The 16,662-nt window shown below is 44.8% G+C and overlaps 1 pseudogene; it reads right to left on the bottom strand.

Moving 5' to 3' along the window:
* Nucleotides 1-3,649: 3,649 nt before the first annotated feature.
* On the bottom strand, nucleotides 3,650-12,428 carry LOC135561178 (transforming growth factor beta receptor type 3-like; annotated as a pseudogene).
* Nucleotides 12,429-16,662: the final 4,234 nt, after the last annotated feature.

Here is a 16,662-nt window from a genome sequence, read left to right as displayed (position 1 = left end):
TTTGACACCAGATGAGTCGAGTGTTGGTTTCTTTTGAGGAGGGGAGCAACTTGGGCAATTTTAAAGTCAGAGGGGACGTAGCCAGTAGTCAGGGATGAGTTGATGAGGGAAGTGAGGACTGGGAGAAGGTCTCCAGAGATGGTCTGGAGAAGGGAGGAGGGGATGGGGTTGAACGGGAAGATTGTCGGGCAGCCAGACCTCACTCGTCGCAGGATGTCATCTGGAGAGAGAGCGGAGAAAGAGCTCAAGGTGTAGGGTAGTTCTGTGTGAGTGAGATCAGTGGGCTCAATCGCTGGGATGCCACTGAAGAGTTGTGCCTTTACTCTGTAATCAATGCCTCTGTGACTGGAACTCTGTATGTGTCTGATTATTGTTATATCTGAGTGTGTGTGTGTGTGTGTGTGTGTGTGTGTGTGGGTACGTATGTATGTGATTATTGTTATATGTGTGTGTGTGTGTGTGTGTGTGTGTGTGTGTGTGTGTGGGTACGTATGTATGTGATTATTGTTATATGTGTGTGTGTGTGTGTGTGTGTGTGTGTGTGTGTGTGTGTGTGTGTGTGTGTGTGTGTGTGTGTGTGTGTGTGTGTGTGTGTGTGTGAGAAAGAGAGAGAGACATGGAGAGGACAGCAACACAATTACACTCAACCAAATCATGAGAAAACTAAAAGTGAATTACTTACACTTTGGAAAGAATTAACAAAAAAACAGTGCAAACTAGAATGCTATTTGGCCCTAAACAGAGAGTACGCAGTTGCAGAATACCTGACCACTGTGACTGACCCAAAATTAAGGAAAGATTTGACTATGTACAGACTCAGTGAGCATAGCCTTGCTATTGAGAGAGGGGAGAAGGGTTGATGATTAGTGATGTAGAAGTGGTCTGCAGGGAGATGAGATGGTCTATTCCTGGAAACACACATTTCCTGCTAACTCGGCTTGTCACCAAAAGCACTCACAAATTCTACAGATGCACAATCGAGAGCATCCTGGCGGGCTGTATCACCGCCTGGTACGGCAACTGCTCCGCCCTCAACCGTAAGGCTCTCCAGAGGGTAGTGAGGTCTGCACAACGCATCACCGGGGGCAAACTTCCTGCCCTCCAGGACACCTACACCACCCGATGTTACAGGAAGGCCACAAAGATCATCAAGGACATCAACCACCCGAGCCACTGCCTGTTCACCCCGCTATCATCCAGAAGGCGAGGTCAGTACAGGTGCATCAAAGCTGGGACCGAGAGACTGAAAAACAGCTTCTATCTCAAGGCCATCAGACTGTTAAACAGCCACCACTAACATTGAGTGGCTGCTGCCAACACACTGACACTGACTCAACTCCAGCCACTTTAATAATGGGAATTGATGGGAAATTATGTAAATATATCACTAGCCACTTTAAACAATGCTACCTTATATAATGTTACTTACCCTACATTATTCATCTCATATGCATACGTATATACTGTACTCTATATCATCGACTGCATCCTTATGTAATACATGTATCACTAGCCACTTTAACTATGCCACTTTGTTTACATACTCATCTCATATGTATATACTGTACTCGATACCATCTACTGTATCTTGCCTATGCTGCTCTGTACCATCACTCATTCATATATCCTTATGTACATATTCTTTATCCCCTTACATTGTGTATAAGACAGTAGTTTTGGAATTGTTAGTTAGATTACTTGTTGGTTATTACTGCATTGTCGGAACTAGAAGCACAAGCATTTTGCTACACTCGCATTAACATCTGCTAACCATGTGTATGTGACAAATAAAATTTGATTTGATTTGAACTTCCTCCTCAGAGAGAAAAAAAGAAACAAAGCACGACAATGAAGCAGAAATAAATCCAGCCACAGAGTTTATGACACAGCCTAAACCTAGTGGACCCATGTTCTGTGCTGACCTAGTGGACCTAAACCTAGTGGACCCATGTTCTGTGCTGAGCCAGAGAGACATGAAGGAAGAGATGTGAAAATGTTGGAACATGACCCATGTTCTGTGCTGAGCCAGAGAGACATGAAGGAAGGGAGGGATGTATGAAGCGATATGTATTTTTCTGTCTGGTTCCTCTATCGAGTTTCTCCCAGTTTCTCTTCTCTGTCTCTCAAATCCCTGGACACTAGTGCAGAGTAAAGCAAGTCCTAAATGACAGGGAGAGACCGTGAAGTACTGTCTTACAACATCATAGATACTATGGACTGACATCAATTAGCTTAATGGCTGATAGGAATGTCTTGTCAGCCATTTTCTGCCAAGAAATCTGAAACGGACTTCATCAGTCAAAATGGCCCACAATGACTAAATTCACAGCTATAATTACATCACTGGCAGGCTTTCTTCAAGAGCATGAACAAAGTGCCATCTACCTCTCTCTTTGGGAATTTCTATGTCTGTACTTACAGAGTGTATTCAGAGTAAGAGTGCTGATCTAGGATCAGACGCTTTATGAATATGTGTGTCCTGCTTTAATTTTCGCTTGAAAGCAGGAATCAGGAGGATAGAATTATGGTCAGATTTGCCAAATGGAGGGCGAGGGAGAGCTTTGTATGCATCTCTGTGTGTGGAGTAAAGTCTATACATGACTCTTTTTCTCAACTCTTTTGACCGACAAAGTATTCCATTAAACGTAAAAACCATTCGAGCCCTCAACTCTCCACCTCGAAGTGAGTTCCACTGAGTTTTTTCATTGTTCGTCTCTAATCTGGGCCTGATTTAGACCTGGGATACGAGGTGGGTGCAATTAATTATCAGCTAGAACAGAAAACCAGCAGGCTCCAGAGCTCGTAAGGTCAGAATTGAATACCCCTGCACTAGAGCATCAAACAGGCTGTGATGAGGGTTGACTAATAGTTAGCATGTTCCTAGCCTGAATGCCAGTCTGTTTCTGCTGATAATTAGCATATCCCTAGCCTAGATGCTAGTCTGTTTCTGCTAATAGTTAGCATATCCCTAGCCTAGATGCTAGTCTGTTTCTGCTAATAGTTAGCATATCCCTAGCCTGGATGCTAGTCTGTTTCTGCTAATAGTTAGCATATCCCTAGCCTAGATGCTAGTCTGTTTCTGCTAATAGTTAGCATATCCCTAGCCTGGATGCTAGTGTTTCTGATTCAGCCCACTCCTCTGTCATTGTCATGTTTGAATATAGGGCTATAGAGCTGGCTTACGCAGAACCAGATTTGCATTACTATTGCCCTCTTTTCCCTCCCCTCTTCTATGTATTAGTGTGGCGGTAATGTCTGACTACATAAAGCAGACAAAGTGAACAATCTGGAGTGCTCAGTTTATGATATTGGGTGCCGTAGCCCAGAAGTAGCCAAAAATCCATGACGTAGACTGGCTTAGTACCCATAATCCTGTAATATCTCTCTCATTTTGCACCTTGATGTGTTTGATACCATTCCACTGATTCCGCTCCTGCCGTTACCAAGAGACTGTCCTACCCAATTAAGGTGGCACCAACCTCCTGTGCTGGGGTCACTTCTAAGGGCGTGGATTAGTGATAGAGGCCGGATCCAGTTGTGATTAAATCTTTAGGTAAGGGAAAGGGAGAAGCAGACAATGTGTGAAACATACTGTACCAAATGTTTAATTATCTCATTCTCACATTTCTCATTCAATTTTACCGTAATTATTATCAATGAGACAATTACAAGAGCAACATAGAGTATTTAGTCATTAATACAAAGCACAGGAGGCTGCTGAGGGGAGGACTGTTCATAATAATGTCTGGAGTGGCGTGAATGGAATGGTATCAAACACATGGAAATCATATGTTTGATGTGTTCGATTACCATTCCATTCCATTGATTCTGTTCCAGACATTACTATGAGCCCATCCTCCCCAACTGCCAGGGCGGCAGGGTAGCCTATTGGTTAGAGCGTTGGACTAGTAACCGCAAGTTCAAACCCCCGAGCTGACAAGGTACAAATCTGTCGTTCTGCCCCTGAACAGGCAGTTAACCCACTGTTCCTAGGCCGTCATTGAAAATAAGAATTTGTTCTTAACTGACTTGCCTGGTTAAATAAAGGTAAAATTAAAAAATTAAAAAAACTAAGGTGCCATCAACCTCCGGTGATACAAAGTGTTCCTCCCAAAACATGTGTATCCTTCATTTTTCCCAATTCACTAAATATTACAAGAAATGACAGATATAGTTGGTGTTCAAACCACCTCAGATAGTTTTGAAAGGAGCTATAAATAATGCTGTAGTGCTCTGGGGCATTGGGATTGTCTGTTGGCGTTGCTATGCATGACTCCACAAACATTTCAGTGTTGGGGACAGAGGACGTGGATGTGATCTCCATGTAGACCATCTTTCAGTTCCACCTGGAACCACAGAGAAGATGATGTTGTCCTATGACACTGATCTAAGGTCAGTTTGTTAGTTTTACTCCCTTCCACCAACCCAAAGGGTCAAGATTTGGGTATGGTAAGCTGATTATAGAACTGACATAACCAATTAGCCTGTACATTGGCTAGATCCTCTTTAGGATAAATTGACATTATTCATTAGTTAACTCAATATAGCTCTATATATAACGTCGGGAAAGTACATAATTTTGAATTTGAGTCATTTCGCAGATGTTCTTATCCAGTGACTTACAGGAGCAATTATGGTTAGGTGCCTTGGTCAAGGACACATTGAGAGATTTTTTAACCTAGTCGGCTCGGGATTTGAACCAGTGACCTTTTGGTTAAAAGCCCTATCCACTAGGCTGCCTGCCGCCCTATAGCAGCAAAGACGATGCAATTTCTTGTTCTATGAAACTGGGCTGTCTGCATGAATCAAGATCGAGTTAGTCCACTGATCTAAAACCTAATCAGTCTGGATCAGGTGTCAGGCTAGGTAACACAAGCATAGTTCAGTGAACTAGTTACACTACATACACACCTCCACTGGGTAACTGGCTGGATCCACCATCCTGTTAAAACTACTACTGTGGTAGAACTCAAACTGGTAGGTGAACTTCCCGAAGCCTTTCTCTCTGAAAATGTACGGAATCTTGTGGGCCATGAATTCCAGGCTCACGTTACCCTTCTTGAGGTAGACGCACCAGAATTCGATCTCCATCTCGTCCCTCTTGGTGATCACGGCACTGGAGTCCTCAAAGGAAGTGATCACGGCACTGGAGTCCTCAAAGGAAGTGATCACGGCACTGGAGTCCTCAAAGGAAGTGATCACGGCACTGGAGTCCTCAAAGGAAGTGATCACGGCTGGAGTCCTCAAAGGAAGTGATCACGGCACTGGAGTCCTCAAAGGAAGTGATCACGGCAAGTCCTCAAAGGAAGTGATCACGGCACTGGAGTCCTCAAAGGAAGTGATCACGGCACTGGAGTCCTCAAAGGAAGTGATCACGGCACTGGAGTCCTCAAAGGAAGTGATCACGGCACTGGAGTCCTCAAAGGAAGTGATCACGGCACTGGAGTCCTCAAAGGAAGTGATCACGGCACTGGAGTCCTCAAAGGAAGTGATCAAAGGAAGTGATCACGGCACTGGAGTCCTCAAAGGAAGTGATCACGGCACTGGAGTCCTCAAAGGAAGTGATCACGGCACTGGAGTCCTCAAAGGAAGTGATCACGGCACTGGAGTCCTCAAAGGAAGTGATCACGGCACTGGAGTCCTCAAAGGAAGTGATCACGGCACTGGAGTCCTCAAGTGATCCTGGAGTCCTCAAAGGAAGTGATCACGGCACTGGAGTCCTCAAAGGAAGTGATCACGGCACTGAGTCCTCAAAGGAAGTGATCACGGCACTGGAGTCCTCAAAGGAAGTGATCACGGCACTGGAGTCCTCAAAGGAAGTGATCACGGCACTGGAGTCCTCAAAGGAAGTGATCACGGCACTGGAGTCCTCAAAGGAAGTGATCACGGCACTGGAGTCCTCAAAGGAAGTGATCACGGCACTGGAGTCCTCAAAGGAAGTGATCACGGCACTGGAGTCCTCAAAGGAAGTGATCACGGCACTGGAGTCCTCAAAGGAAGTGATCACGGCACTGGAGTCCTCAAAGGAAGTGATCACGGCACTGGAGTCCTCAAAGGAAGTGATCACGGCACTGGAGTCCTCAAAGGAAGTGATCACGTTTCTGAAGATTAGGTTGTCCTCTTCCTCCTAAAAAACAACATATTTTGCTTTAATTGATGATCACTGTCAGAGTGATAGAAATGGCAAAGATCTGGTTGAAATAATATGTCAAATATGTAATACTGTGCTGAAATAGGATCAGATTTCCATTTTTGATCATAATATGATTATAGGAACAGGGAGGATCTGATCCTGGATAGGCACTTATTTTTGTGAATAGAAGTCCAGACCTCCAGCTGGGTGCCGTAGGTGTTGAGGGCCAGGGTCCTGAAGATGTGGCTGCTATTGGAGCTCAGGCTGCAGGACGGGTCATTAAGACGCATGTGGTCCTCATAGAGACCCACGATGGAGGCCTTCTCCACAGCCACCGTCATGCTGGTCTCGTTGCAGACCACATTTGCTTTGGAAACAGTCACTAAAACGAGGATATGAGAGGATGCTATGCTTGTCAGAGAGTAGAGATCTGCTCGGGCAGTTTAACATTACACAGATTCACAAACCAGATTAACATTGCGTTTGCACCAGTAGGCTGTTTTCTCAGTTGGCCTACCACTTGTAGTAGGGAGTATTGTTGTTTGTGGTTGGGTAGTAACAGGTTACCTTGTTTGGGGTTGGGTAGCAACAGGTTCCGTTGTTTGGGGTTGGGTAGCAACAGGTTCCGTTGTTTGGGGTTGGGTAGCAACAGGTTACGTTGTTTGGGGTTGGGTAGCAACAGGTTACGTTGTTTGGGGTTGGGTAGCAACAGGTTACGTTGTTTGGGGTTGGGTAGCAACAGGATACGTTGTTTGGGGTTGGGTAGTAACAGGTTCCATAATTTGTACCATGGTTGTGGCTTTTGTTACTGTAGGACACAGCCCTGAAAATATTAATTGAAACATGTTGCAACAGATGGTTTAAATTGTCAAAAGAACACTTCCTAATTTCCACAAAATAATGATGTATTATTTATTAAGTAGGTAATGCAAAAACTTTTTTTTTTCAAATTCATTTTATGTTCCTCGAAGCTCACTCCCAATACCAGTAGTAGCGCATGACAATTACGTCATCAAAGATGGCTTCCCACTACCAGAGATGTGCAGTGAGCTTCTGGAAAAGTTGGATATAAACATTTCTTTGACCATGGTTCACACATTTTACAATCAGAGTGGACTGGCAAGATGTTCCTCATAATAGATGTGCCTCCGGTGACTATTGTTTTTCAGAAAAATACCACAGACCTGGGATGTTTAATTTGCTGGGTTCGTCAATTAGCATTCAATGACTAAGAACCAGTGCAATGTAATAAAAGTGCACGTTGTTCGAAGGAGTGAAAAAGGCTATGATACAGTATGGTAGCGGCGTTTGTTAGCCAAATTAGCATCTACATTCAAATTACTTTTGAGTATAATGGTGACATGAACCACATTTCATTCCAACCATTTCATACAGATGAATTACCTGACACATTAAAACCTGTTAGGGATGATGCGAATTTTCGCAGCTTTTTGTTAAAAATCGCGCAACATTTCAAAGTCCTGCTACTCATGCCAGGAATATAGTATATGCATATGATAAGTATGTGTGTATAGAAAACTCTGAAGTCTCTAAAACTGGTTAAATCTTGTCTGTGGCTATAACAGACCGGGTTTAGGAGAAAAATTACTCGGAAAATTGTTCACCAAAAACACAAAAAAAATATTCATCCGCCAGTCAATGTATTGTCTAAGGCGACAGGAAATAAATGAGGTTCCCCTGTCAACGCCTACAGCTTCCACACGATGTCGCCAGTACTGGCATTTCATGTCTGCTTTATCCTTGGTTAGATGACGTACAGTGCCTTGCGAAAGTATTCGGCCCCCTTGAACTTTGAGACCTTTTGCCACATTTCAGGCTTCAAACATAAAGATATAAAACTGTATTTTTTTGTGAAGAATCAACAACAAGTGGGACACAATCATGAAGTGGAACGACATTTATTGGATATTTCAAACTTTTTTAACAAATCAAAAACTGAAAAATTGGGCGTGCAAAATTATTCAGCCCCTTTACTTTCAGTGCAGCAAACTCTCTCCAGAAGTTCAGTGAGGATCTCTGAATGATCCAATGTTGACCTAAATGACTAATGATGATAAATACAATCCACCTGTGTGTAATCAAGTCTCCGTATAAATGCACCTGCACTGTGATAGTCTCAGAGGTCCGTTAAAGCGCAGAGAGCATCATGAAGAATAAGGAACACACCAGGCAGGTCCGAGATACTATTGTGAAGAAGTTTAAAGCCGGATTTGGATACAAAAAGATTTCCCAAGCTTTAAACATCCCAAGGATCACTGTGCAAGCGATAATATTGAAATGGAATGAGTATCAGACCACTGCAAATCTACCAAGACCTGGCCGTCCCTCTAAACTTTCAGCTCATACAAGGAGAAGACTGATCAGAGATGCAGCCAAGAGGCCCATGATCACTCTGGATGAACTGCAGAGATCTACAGCTGAGGTGGGAGACTCTGTCCATAGGACAACAATCAGTCGTATATTGCACAAATCTGGCCTTTATGGAAGAGTGGCAAGAAGAAAGCCATTTCTTAAAGATATCCATAAAAAGTGTCGTTTAAAGTTTGCCACAAGCCACCTGGGAGACACACCAAACATGTGGAAGAAGGTGCTCTGGTCAGATGAAACCAAAATTGAACTTTTTGGCAACAATGCAAAACGTTATGTTTGGCGTAAAAGCAACACAGCTCATCACCCTGAACACACCATCCCCACTGTCAAACATGGTGGTGGCAGCACAGGCTACCACCCGCCTGTGAGCGGTTGGTAGCCTGTGAGCGGTTGGTTCAAGTGCATATGCCATGACCAGAGACACATTTGTTATTTAACGAAACAGTTTTTGAGACCAAACCATCAGTGTAGTTGAAAATGATGGAAAACCATTTAACTTTTTCATTTGGTACGTGAGAATTTAGTGGCAAAAGTTATTTTTATGTGCACTACGTCATCACTCAAAGCCTTTTACCCGCAATAAGTCTGGTGGGTAAATGCACATATTGTTTTAGGCAGATTTGAGAATATTTGGAAGACAATCTTTCGCAAATTGGATTACAACCCTTAAATCATGTGAAATACCCTTCTTTTACGCTGCTGCGGCTCCCTGTTCATCTATGCATAGTCACGTTAACTATACATTCTAACCGGTGTCCCCGCACATTGACTCTAAGGTACCACCTGTATATAGCCTCGCTACTGTTATTTTCACTGTCATTTTACTGTTTCCTTATCTATTGTTTACCTAATACTTAAAAAGCACTAACTTTTTAACTTAAATTGCACTATTGGTTAGAGCCTGTATTCAGCATTTCACTGTAAGGTCTACTACACCTGTTGTATTTGGCGCACGTGACAAATAATCTTTGATTTGATACACCCATGCAATATATTTAGACTATTTTAGCTGGGCTTGCTAGTAGAGCATTACACTCTGTGAATAATAGTACACTGTAGACTAGGGTGAAACAGAGGTTGAGTTCCTGCCCGACTACGTTGCAGACGCATGCCAGATCTTACAACGCGTGGATAGGTATTTAACATATGAGCTAACCACATCATATAGCAAAATCTGATGCCCGACTGCACTGTCATCGACGTGGCACGCAACCAATGGGTGATGCAACGCCTGCAAATCCATGGGCAGGAACTCGACCAGAGGAAATGACCAAAGTCAACAACGCAGCCACTGCCAGCTAGCCTACTTCAGCAGTACTGTATCATTTTTAATCATTTTAGTCAATAAGATTCTTGCTACGTAAACTCAACTTTCTGAACATTCGAGACGTGTAGTCCACTTGTCATTCCAATCTCCTTTGCATTAGCGTAGCCTCTTCTGTAGCCTGTCAACTATGTGTCTGTCTATCCCTGTTCTCTCCTCTCTGCACAGACCATACAAACGCTCCACACCGCGTGGCCGCGGCCACCCTAATCTGGTGGTCCCAGCGCGCACGACCCACGTGGAGTTCCAGGTCTCTGGTAGCCTCTGGAACTGCCGATCTGCGGCCAACAAGGCAGAGTTCATCTCAGCCTATGCCTCCCTCCAGTCCCTCGACTTCTTGGCACTGACGGAAACATGGATCACCACAGATAACACTGCTACTCCTACTGCTCTCTCTTCGTCCGCCCACGTGTTCTCGCACACCCCGAGAGCTTCTGGTCAGCGGGGTGGTGGCACCGGGATCCTCATCTCTCCCAAGTGGTCATTCTCTTTCTCCCCTTACCCATCTGTCTATCGCCTCCTTTGAATTCCATGCTGTCACAGTTACCAGCCCTTTCAAGCTTAACATTTATCATTTATCGCCCTCCAGGTTCCTCGGAGAGTTCATCAATGAGCTTGATGCCTTGATAAGCTCCTTTCCTGAGGACGGCTCACCTCTCACAGTTCTGGGCGACTTTAACCTCCCCACGTCTACCTTTGACTCATTCCTCTCTGCCTCCTTCTTTCCACTCCTCTCCTCTTTTGACCTCTCCCTCTCACCTTCCCCCTACTCACAAGGCAGGCAATACGCTCGACCTCATCTTTACTAGATGCTGTTCTTCCACTAACCTCATTGCAACTCCCCTCCAAGTCTCCGACCACTACCTTGTATCCTTTTCCCTCTCGCTCTCATCCAACACTTCCCACACTGCCCCTACTCGGATGGTATCGCGCCGTCCCAACCTTCGCTCTCTCTCCCCCGCTACTCTCTCCTCTTCCATCCTATCATCTCTTCCCTCTGCTCAAACCTTCTCCAACCTATCTCCTGATTCTGCCTCCTCAACCCTCCTCTCCTCCCTTTCTGCATCCTTTGACTCTCTATGTCCCCTATCCTCCAGGCCGGCTCGGTCCTCCCTCCCGCTCCGTGGCTCGACGACTCATTGCAGCTCACAGAACAGGGCTCCGGGCAGCCGAGCGGAAATGGAGGAAAACTCGCCTCCCTGCGGACCTGGCATCCTTTCACTCCCTCCTCTCTACATTTTCCTCTTCTGTCGCTGCTGCTAAAGTCACTTTCTACCATCCAAGCATCTGCCTCTGGCTCTTTGCCACCTTCGCCTCCCTACCACTGAGATGACTTCGTAACATTTTGAAAAGAAGGTCGACGACATCCGATCCTCGTTTGCTAAGTCAAAACTGTTCACCGCTCTGGTTCTGCCACACTGCCCTAACAAACCCCTTCTCCCCTCTCTCTCCAGATGAAATCGCCTTGGACAGCGGAGTCAATCCCGCTTGACCATCCCCTCCTTCTTCTCCAGATTTCACTCTGAAACCCCACTCATCTCATCCCTGGAATTCAAGAGAGCGAGGATTGCACCCTTCTGAAAAAACCTCCTTCTCATCCCTCCGATGTCAAAAACTACATTTAGATGCACTTTGTAAAGTGGCTGCTCCACTGGAGCTGTCATAATGACCTTCTTGATCCAAATCAGTCAGGTTTCAAAACTAGTCATTCAACTGAGACTGCTCTTCTGTATCAAGAGCTCCGCACTGCTAAATGAACTCTCTCCTCTGCTCTCATCCTTAACCTATGGCTAATATGTGAACCATCAGATCCTCCTGTGACCCTGACAAAAACAATAAAACACCAACATTTCTATCAAATCTTACCAGGTGGCGTGGCGAGAATACACTCCTCACCACGTGCATAACTGGTGTTAGGGCTTGTTCTGGAATTCTCGCTATACACCAAGTCACTGGATTATCAATGGTATTGTTCATTGCTATGCAGACGACACCAATTAATTTCTGTTTCTTCTGTGACCATTTGGGCATCTCTGCATTCTAGACAGTATCAGTGTGGGGACGGATTTGTAGAGGAACCTGTAAGACAGCTTTTCTCCCGGGAAGGATTTGTGATGATTTATTTGACAACTCCACTGTGTCTTCCCAGAGCGTAAGAACCTTGTATCCTGGACAATGTGTTCATCAATACATCAAGGCGGTTCCCGTTCCTGTAGGTTCATGCTCTACAACATCCAGCTAAACGTGCCTCACACAGACAACCCTAATCCAGGCATTTTTCTTTATTTTGTTATTGGGCTTGTGCCAAAATACAACTCATCCAGAACGAAGCCCGTCTGGTGTTCAAAACCCAATGAAATCACACTCTCCACTGGCTTCATTGAGTCGCAACCGCTAAAACCATGGTGCTAGCCTACGGAGCTGTGAATCAACGGCACCTCAGTACCTCCAGGCTCTGAGTAGCCACACCTTGCCCACCTCTGGCCTGCTCGCCTCCCTACCACTGAAGTACAGTTCCCGCTCAGCCCAGTCAAACTGTTGGCATTCTCTGGCCCCCAATGGTGGAACAAACTCCCTCATGAGGTAGTCAGCTGGAATCACCAGTTCCAGACACCTGAAACCCCACCTGGAATACCTAGGTAGGATAAAGTAATCCTTTCACCCCCCACCCCCTGGATCACTATTGTAAAGTGGCTGCTCTGGATGTCATCTGATCACTTTGTAAGTCGCTCTGGATAAGAGCGTCTGCTAAATGACTTAAATGTTAAATGTAAATGTAAATCATGCAATGTGACTGACAAAAACAATAAAACACCAACATTTCTATCAAATCTTACCGTAGTGCATATACACTTACAGCATAACTGTTTTTATTGTGATGGAATTGTCCTTGAAGTAACTGGATTATCAATGGTATTGATTCATCATGTTAATTATGTTCTGGTGCCATTTGGGCAATTTAAAGTATCGATTGGGGACTTATTTGTAGAGGAATGTAACAGTTTCTGGGTGATTTGTGATGATTTATTTGAGCTTCCCATTGTGTTTTTGTATTTTAATGTGTTCATACATACATATATTCATACATAGCTACAGTACCAGCTAAACGTTTGGACAACCTACACATTTTTCTTTATTTTTACTATTTTCTACGTTGTAAAATAATAGTGAAGACATCAAAACAATGAAATAACACACATGGAATCATGTAGTAACCCAAAAAGTGCTAGACAAATCAAAATATATATTATATTTGAGATTCTTCAAAGTAGCCACCCTTTGCCTTGATGACAGCTTTGCACACTCTTGGCATTCTCTCAACCAGCTTCATGAGGTAGTCACCTGGAACAACAGTCCATGAAACCCTGGAATTAGGTGTGTCGACATTTTTGACTGGTCACTCTGTCGTCTCTCTGGATCACTCTCTGTCGTCTCTCTGGATCACTTAGTCTGTCATCTCACTAGATCACTTAGTCTGTCGTCTCTCTAGATCACTTTGTCTGTCGTCTCTCTAGATCACTTAGTCTGTCATCTCACTAGATCACTTAGTCTGTCGTCTCTCTAGATCACTTTGTCGTCTCTCTGGATCACTTTGTCGTCTCTCTGGATCACTTTGTCTGTCATCTCACTGGATCACTTTGTCTGTCATCTCTCTGGATCACTTTGTCTGTCATCTCTCTGGATCACTTAGTCTGTCGTCTCTCTGGATCACTTTGTCTGTCGTCTCTCTGGATCACTTTGTCTGTCGTCTCTCTGGATCACTTTGTCGTCTCTCTGGATCACTTTGTCTGTCATCTCACTGGATCACTTAGTCTGTCGTCTCTCTGGATCACTTTGTCTGTCATCTCACTAGATCACTTAGTCTGTCGTCTCTCTGGATCACTTTGTCTGTCATCTCACTAGATCACTTAGTCTGTCGTCTCTCTGGATCACTTTGTCTGTCGTCTCTCTGGATCACTTTGTCTGTCGTCTCTCTGGATCACTTTGTCGTCTCTCTGGATCACTTTGTCGTCTCTCTGGATCACTTTGTCTGTCGTCTCTCTGGATCACTCTGTCGTCTCTCTGGATCACTTTGTCTGTCATCTCACTAGATCACTTAGTCTGTCGTCTCTCTGGATCACTTTGTCGTCTCTCTGGATCACTTTGTCTGTCATCTCTCTGGATCACTTTGTCTGTCGTCTCTCTGGATCACTTTGTCGTCTCTCTGGATCACTTTGTCTGTCGTCTCTCTGGATCACTTTGTCGTCTCTCTGGATCACTTTGTCTGTCGTCTCTGGATCACTTTGTCTGTCGTCTCTCTGGATCACTTTGTTGTCTCTCTGGATCACTTTGTCTGTTGTCTCTCTGGATAACTCTCTGTCGTCTCTGGATCACTTTGTCTGTCGTCTCTCTGGATCACTTTGTCTGTCGTCTCTCTGGATCACTTTGTCTGTCGTCTCTCTGGATCACTTTGTCTGTCGTCTCTCTGGATCACTTTGTCTGTCGTCTCTCTGGATCACTTTGTCTCTCTGGATCACTTTGTCTGTCGTCTCTCTGGATCACTTTGTCTCTCTGGATCACTTTGTCTGAAAACTAAAAGTTTCTGGATCAGTCTGTGTTCACTGGATCACTTTGCTTGTGTGGATCACTTTGTCTGTCGTCTCTCTGGATCAATGGTCTCTCTGGATCACTCTCTGTCATCTCAGACAGAGTGCAAATGGTTTTAGTCACTGGATCCATTTGTCAGCCACTGTCTGGATTGTTTGTCGTTGATCTGGATCACTTTGTCTGTCATCTCACTGAGCATACAGTCATCTCACTGATCACTTTGTCTTGGCTGGGGCTCTCTGTCAACTCTCACTGGGCATTTGTCTGGCCTCTGGAGCATGAACTCTTTATATGGGCATAGGGCCGTGACAGCCGCTTTGCACACCTGCTCAGTGAAATTCATACACATTTTTCATCAGAAAATGCTAACATTTGGTCTACCAAACCAAAGTATGGATTGCAGTTACTCCTAAGAGTCGCAAGGCGACCGGAAACATGGCCGAATACAAACAGTGTAGCTATTCCCTCTGCAAGGCAATTAAATAAGCTAAGCGTCAGTATAGAGACAAAGTAGAGTCGCAATTCAACGGCTCAGACACGAGAGGTATGTGGCAGGATCTATAGTCAATCACGAGCTACAAAAAGAAAACCAGCCCGTCGCGGACCCCGATGTCTTGCTCCCAGACAAACTAAACAACTTCTTTGCCTGCGGGCTCTCTTTCACCGCAGCCAACGTGAGTAAAACATTTAAACGTGTTAACCCTCGCAAGGCTGCCGGCCCAGACGGCATCCCTAGCCGCGTCCTCAGAGCATGCGCAGACCAGCTGGCTGATGTGTTTACAGACATTTTCAATCAATCCCTATCCCAGTCTACTGTTCCCACATGCTCCCAAGATGGCTAAGGTAACTGAGCTAAACGATTATCGCCCCGTAGCACTCACTTCTGTCATCGTGAAGTGCTTTGAGAGACTAGTCAAGGATCATATCACCTCCACCCTACCTGACACCATAGACCCTCTCAAATTTGCTTACTGCCCCAATAGGTCCAAAGACGACACAATAGCAATCACACTGCACACTGCCCTAACCCATCTGGACAAGAGGAACACCTATGTAAGAATGCTGTTCATCTACTACAGCTCAGCATTTAACACCATAGTACCCTCCAAACTCGTCATTAAGCTCGAGACCCTGGGTCTCGACCCCGCCCTGTGCAACTGGATCCTGGACTTCCTGACGTGCCACCCCCAGGTGGTGAAGGTAGGAGACAACATCTCCACTTCACTGACCCTCAACACTGGGGCCCCATAAGGGTGTGTGCTCAGCCCTCTCCTGTATTCCCTGTTCACCCACGACTGCATGGCCATGCACGCCTCCAACTCAATCATCAAGTTGCAGATGACAGAACAGTAGTGGGCTTGATCACCAACAATGATGAGACAGCCTACAGGGAGGAAGTGAGGGCACTCACCTGGTGTCAGGAAAACAACCTCTCACTCAACATCAACAAAACAAAGGAGATGATCGTGGACTTCAGGAAACAGCAGAGGGAGCACTCCCCTATCCACATCGAAGGGTCTGTAGTGGAGAAGGTGGAAAGTTTTAAGTTCCTGGGCATACACATCACAGACAAATTGGAATGGTCCACCCACACAGACAGTGTGGTGAAGAAGGCGCAACAGCGCAGAAACTGGTACGGAAACTGCACCGCCCTCAACTGCAAGGCTCTCCAGAGGGTGGTGCGGTCTGAACAACACATCACCGGGGGCAAACTACCTGCCCTCCATGACACCTAAACAATGACACCTAAACAATGACACTAAATAATGCCACTTTAATAATGTTTACATATCTTACATTACTCATATCACATGTACAGTATATACTGTATTTTATACCATCTACTTCACCTTGCCCATGCAGCTCGGCCATATATTTATATGTACATATTCTCATCCACCCTTTTAGATTTGTGTGTATTAGGTAGTTGTTGGGGGATTGTTAGATTAGTTGTTAGATTTGTGTGTATTAGGTAGTTGTTGGGATTGTTAGATTAGTTGTTAGATTTGTGTGTATTAGGTAGTTGTTGGGGGATTGTTAGATTTTGTTAGATTTGTGTATTAGGTAGTTGTTGGGTTAGTTAGATTTGTTGGGTAGTTGTTGGGGGATTGTTAGATTAGTTGTTAGATTTGTGTGTATTAGGTAGTTGTTGGGGGATTGTTAGATTTGTTAGATTTGTATTAGGTAGTTGTTGGGGTTAGATTAGTTGTTAGATTTGTGTGTATTA

The sequence above is a fragment of the Oncorhynchus nerka genome, linkage group LG16 (assembly GCF_034236695.1).
Source record: "Oncorhynchus nerka isolate Pitt River linkage group LG16, Oner_Uvic_2.0, whole genome shotgun sequence".
Classification (NCBI taxonomy): domain Eukaryota; kingdom Metazoa; phylum Chordata; class Actinopteri; order Salmoniformes; family Salmonidae; genus Oncorhynchus; species Oncorhynchus nerka.
The sequence above is the reverse complement of the archived record's forward strand: the minus strand, read 5'-3'. Positions and strand labels throughout refer to the sequence as shown.